Genomic DNA, 6000 nt, shown 5'->3' on the forward strand with positions numbered 1-6000 from the left:
GTCCCCGCAGAGAGGGGTGTCCCCGCAGAGGGGTGTCCCCGCAGATACGGGTGTCCCCGCAGAGGGATGTCCCCGCAGAGGGGTGTCCCCGCAGATAGGGGTGTCCCCGCAGAGAGGGGTGTCCCTGCAGAGGGGTGTCCCCCCAGAGAGGGGTGTCCCCGCAGAGGGGTGTCCCCCCAGAGAGGGGTGTCCTCCACAGATAGGGGTGTCCCCGCAGAGGGGTGTCCCCGCAGAGGGGTGTCCCCGCAGAGAGGGATGTCCCCGCAGAGGGGTGTCCCCGCAGAGGGGTGTCCCCGCAGAGGGGGGTGTCCCCGCAGAGAGGGGTGTCCCCGCAGAGGGGTGTCCCCACAGAGAGGGGTGCCTGCCCGGGGCAGGGCGGGGGCGGCTCGGCCGGGCGGTCCGCATCCCCCGGGAGAGGGCAGCAGCACTCCCGCGCATCGCCCCACCGAGGGGCAGCGGGGCTGCAAAGGGACCTCGGCCTGTCCCACACCGCCCCGACAGCAGCTGCACCCCGGGGGAGCGGTGCAAACACGCCCCAGGCCAGCTCTCGGCATCCTCACCGGGGCTGTCGCCGGCGTGGGTCTGCGGGCACCGGGAGGGACCGGCTGGCGGGGGCAGAGCTGCGCCTTCATCGCGCGGGTCGAGAGAGATGCGCTTTCCCACGTCTAAGGGACTTCCATATTCTCCTGTGAGATAATGCGTTCTTCCTGCGTGTGAAAACTAGACTGGGAGAGGGGAAAAAATGAGAAAGAAAAAATTTTAAAAAGAAAAAGGGAAGGGGGAAGAATAAAGGAAAAAAAAGGTTCGAGAGCTTCAGATGAGATCTCTGAGGTGTAACCAGTTGCTGCAGATCAGTAAGGAAGATGTTTGGTCACTAAGTGCTTCTCCTTTTTATCAAAAATAAACGTGACACTACAAAGCAGAAAGTTTAAAAGTCACTAATTTTTCAGCTGTGGTTCAGAACTGGGTTTGAAGAAGGCGTGGTTCTCTGATAATAGATAAATTTAGTTACCAAGCAGAAACAGGCATTTACACTGAGAACTCGGCTGTCAAGCTCGTTCAGTTAATTTTGTTGTAGACTTGGTGCCATTACCTTTATGCTCGACCTTATCAAAAGGGTTATACTCACAAGCAGGATTCAGCCTTGGCCAGCAAATCTCAGAAATATTGAAGAATATCAAAAATCTTGTGTGGGTATACCAAATTATTTTTGAAAACACATTCAAGTGTTTCAATACCTGCCCTGACTACAGGCAAGAGCATTATTCTGCAGAAGGAAAAAAAACTTACCTTTAAAATGCAGAAATTGAACACAGAAAATGAGTATTGATTTCCTATGCCATCTTGCTGGATCTGAGGAGATGGCAGTGTGAGCCAGGCAAAATGAACAGTTTGAAGGTGTGAACCTATTTTCCCCCTCTGATTATCAGTCTCCCTGTTTCTGTCAGTAGTCTTTCTCCTGAGTTATGCCACTGTGAGCTGGAAAAACAAACTATTTTTTCAAGTTTTCTTGTTATCTTTGAAGGATGATGACTTGGATAAAACCTTTACACCAGAGGGCTGGAAAAAGAGGAGCAGACCACAAATGTCAAGGCAGTGCCAGAAAATTAAGTGATGACTAAGAGTGAAAGGAGTCAGGGTTGACTGTAAGGCTGGGTGCTTGGGGAGTGCAATGGCCTCTATAAGGGAGACTGAGGCAGGCAGCAGCTCAGAGGGCAGGAAAAAAGGAGAAAAAGGGCTCTGCCTCCTAGGCCAAAACTGCTGCACAGGAGACAGATTACCCATCATCTGAAACAGGGGCTGGAGGTGAGAGGATTGTCCACAGAGAGGTGTTTCTGGCATTGCAGAAATGAAAATGTCTTTTAATCTTGACTAATTTCATTGCAAAGATTACAAAAAATTACAAAGCTCAACGTGAAAACAGGACCAGTGTATTACATCTATTCCCTGCCTTGTAGGGAATACATGTAATAGATGCTTTTCCTCCTGCTCTCCATCACAGTCATGCACCTCCCTCCTAATTCATGGAGCCATTGTCGGCTCCTTCATGTCCTGGTTGTGGCTGATGCCAAAGCCTAACTGTGGGTCACCTGATTAAATTACTGTTTTCCAGATTCTACAGAGAATCAGAAAGCAGTTCAGGAAACAGTAGCACATATGTGATTAATAAAAGGCACATACACATGTTCATCACACCCTTGACATTGAACTTGTGAGGAAATAAATATGTTAAATGTACTGTCAGCCTGTTGAGGCATTTTTTGGTTAGCTGCAAGTCAAAATCACCTTGGCAATACTGTAGAATTGGTCTGAGACAATTCCTATTTTCAAAAGATTGTATAGCTTTTTTTAAAATAGATTGACAAAGACTTTTCTAGCTGCACTATTTCTGACCAGCCTGAGCCACTGTGCTTGCTCGAACTGTCCATTTGGAGCATTATTTTTCTATGTGGATAGCAAATAATATGGAAACCTCGTCCCTCATGGCAAGAAGATAAAGTCACACCTGCACTAAACCATGAAGAATGAGCAAAAGGACTCAAAAGTCAGGAAGACAAAAATCAGTTGAATCACAGTAATTTCAGTCCTTGATTCAGAAACTCCCAAAATCTATCCATGTCTTTGCAAATCAAATGCCAATTCCTGCCTGGAGGTTTTAGAACCAATAGTGTTGCATCAGCCACTTGGAAGTCACGGAACATCAGACTCTGGAAAAGTGAAGACACACTCAGGAACATCATTCTCTGGGTAAGGACAAGAAACTATCACAACTATAACTTCTTCAGAGTTATACTTACAGAAAATGTGTATCAGTGCCTCACACAGAATGCATTTTTAGGAATGTTCTGCAAATTGGTTTAGTCTCTGAATTGCCAAATGAAACAAGGAAACATTCCTAGCACCACAGTTTTTCAAAGAGCTGTGGCTAGGTCTATGGAGCCAGATCAACTGCAGTGTGTTTTTCTGTGGAAAATTGTGAAACAGGATCTCAGCTCACCTCAGCCGAATCACCACATTCTCATTTTAGAGAATCACTAATCTCCTCCATGTCAGAGTATGGATTAAGATTAGATGCTACCTAGTTCTCCCTCCTTTTTGCTAGCTGTTCGCTTCAGGAGAGACTGGACCCACTCTTGACATCCTCAATGGATCAACAGTTATTTTTCTGACTGTCACCGTCCACAGAGGCTTGCCCAAGACCCATTTTCCATATCCACCAGCACCTGAAGTTTCTTCTTGTAGCCTCTAGTGGATACACCTCTAGTGGATTCCACCTTCAGCTGGAACTAGCTGGGTGGAGGAGCCCTGGACATTCTTTTGTCCCTGGGGCTGGGGTATCAGAAGGTGCTGAAGTGGTCTGTGATGGTAAGCCAGAAAGCCAGCAGTAGTTTTCTCATTTCCAAACAAATATAGAGAGAACACCGAGACAGGTCATTCATGAGCTACCCCCTCTTGCCTGTTTAGCACCAGCACACTTCTGAAGAGAGAAAGCTACCCCACCTCTTTGTATGAAGGTTTTTTGTTTTTTTTTTCCAGTAGGCATATAACAACATAATAGCTTCAGAAAGCATATGTAATGCCCTATGATATTTGCTTAGACCTTAAATGTTTGCATATAATCCTATCTATGAATCCAAAGCACAGATAAATGTAATTTCCATGCACCTGTCAGAGTTTTTACTGTGGAAAAGGAAAAAAATAGGTGCATTGTATTTTTAGAATAATGGCTAGAAAAACAATAATTGTCAATGGCAATCATGCCAGCTTTTAAAGATACAGCTAGAACTAAGTTGATGGCATTTTTTTGTTCGGATTTTTTTTTCCAGGATTCTGCACTTGAGCAACTGAATGATACCACATTTAAGGTCCTGTGTGGCATTGCCATTTTCTTACTCATATGCATCTAATTAAGTCTTAATTGTGCAGTTCGTTATGAAATGAAAGAGCTGTTAGACTGGATATTTTTCATGTCAGTAAAACAGGATGATACCAATGAAATAGCTAATGTATAGAAAAATAAAGTATGAAAAAAGACTTCTAAAGACAATGTTTAAAACCCAGCAGAAAGATTAGAAGCAGCATAATAGCAAAATTACCACAAATAACTTCTTGATCAACACACATAATATGAAAGCTATATTCTTTTCATAGCTCACTGCAGGGTGGATGACTGTCCATGGTCAGAAGTACCCAGTGAGGTAAGTTTTGCTCTTAGTTACCCTGGGGTCAGTGTGGTATCATACCACTCTCTTCTCCAGCAGACTGTTTCCTGCTTCTTGTATATCTCCACTGAATTTCATCAAGTTCTCAAAGCACAAGCCTAAAACATTTCTCTTAAGGGAAAGTGGCTGGGCTTTGACAGACTTTGGATCTGCTTGTCAAGTTTCACTCCTTGTGTTTCAGCCCTTCTGGGATGAGCCAGTGGCGGACACCCTCCAGAAGCAGGAGTCCTTCCCTCCTGTACTTATGTAGCCAGGATTGAAGCAGTGCTGCAGGAGCTGACATGAACATCTGAACTAATCAGCTAAGGGAGAAAGAATACTTTTACAAGTGTCTCCATATGTATTTGTCCTGGTGAGTTTTCTGCTTTACATCTCTTCTTTGAGTTGTACCTCAGCACTTCCTATTACACATGGTAGTAGAAAACGATCTATTCACTAATATAATTTCCTAGAAAATATTTCCCTCTCTTCTCTGAGTAAAGGATTACAGTAAGATGAGCATTAACAGAAGATAGTATAAATGTGGTAGGTTATTTCAGTAATGTATTGAATGCAAGCATTTATTATCCTACAGAGTTCCAATCTTACCTGAAGTACTCCCCATCTATGTTAATTCTGAGAAAGGGAAAAAAAGAAGAATATTCAGCACAGTTTTAGTTTATTGTAACAACAAGGTGGCTTCTGGCAGAGGGTTGGCAGAGACACCTGAGGAGGCAAAGTTCACTCTGGCTGCATCCCACTGGACCTCTGCCAGCTACAGCCACACTGCTGTGAGATGTGAGGAACTAAGGAAGAGCCAAGCACTGTTCCCACCTGGGGTGTGTCACCAGCATTGGTCCATTGTGGTTTCCATAAAGAGTCAAATTTTCTTATTTGTGACTTTTCAAGTCTGTTCAACAAAGTTCACCGGGGTTGTATGCCTGTGAGAAAGGGAGTGTGCTTTGGTCAAGAAGCTGTAAACATAATGCTGAGTACCAGATGCATAGCAGGCACCAACAGGCACTTTCAAAATGGTACAGGCAGCTGAAGACTGGATGAAATTTTGTAAACAGTTGCCTTCACACCTTGCAGTGTTCATCACCATGTTTCTGTTCCAGCTTGCTGCTGTGACCTGAAAGTAATTTCCCTTCTTCCAAGGATTCACACAGAATTCATATTAAAGAATTTTTTTTTAAACAACAAATACTGTCACAGTTATAAATATCACATGTAGTAAATGCAACTTAAGTGTTGGGAGGATATTTATGGATGTTTTATTTGTAATAGTGTCTTTTCAAACTTATTTTGTCCATTTAGAGTGTTTTTTATTTTAATAAATGGTCATTCCACCCCCTCCCCCCAAAAAACACCTAAACAACTAACCAGCAACAATAACAGATATAAAACTCACTACCCATTTCCAGTCTTAAAACTGATCTAATACTGTGTACTCAACCTTTTTCTGCAAGGAGGGACTGTGCAAACCTTGCTGCAGGGACAGTGCAGGCAGGCTGGCCAGGACCGTGAAATCTCTGGATGGCAGAATTCAGCTCCAGTCGATATTCAAGGGGATATTTACACTGGTTCCTTCCAGGAACAAGGGACCCCAAGTAAATTTTCAAGAAGGGAAGTTTCAGTGGCAGAGGAGAGGTTAGGCTGTGAGAATCTATAAAATAATAGGATTTGGCTTTCTTGCCTTTCTATACTGTATTAATTGAAGTGTTTGAAACAGAGGAGTTAATTACTCAACATGAACCTGTCAATTCTTCAGCAGATTGGCCAAGCCTTTCTGAGCAGC

The sequence above is a fragment of the Lonchura striata genome, chromosome 3, assembly GCF_050655825.1.
Source record: "Lonchura striata isolate lonStrDom1 chromosome 3, ASM5065582v1, whole genome shotgun sequence".
Classification (NCBI taxonomy): Eukaryota; Metazoa; Chordata; class Aves; order Passeriformes; family Estrildidae; genus Lonchura; species Lonchura striata.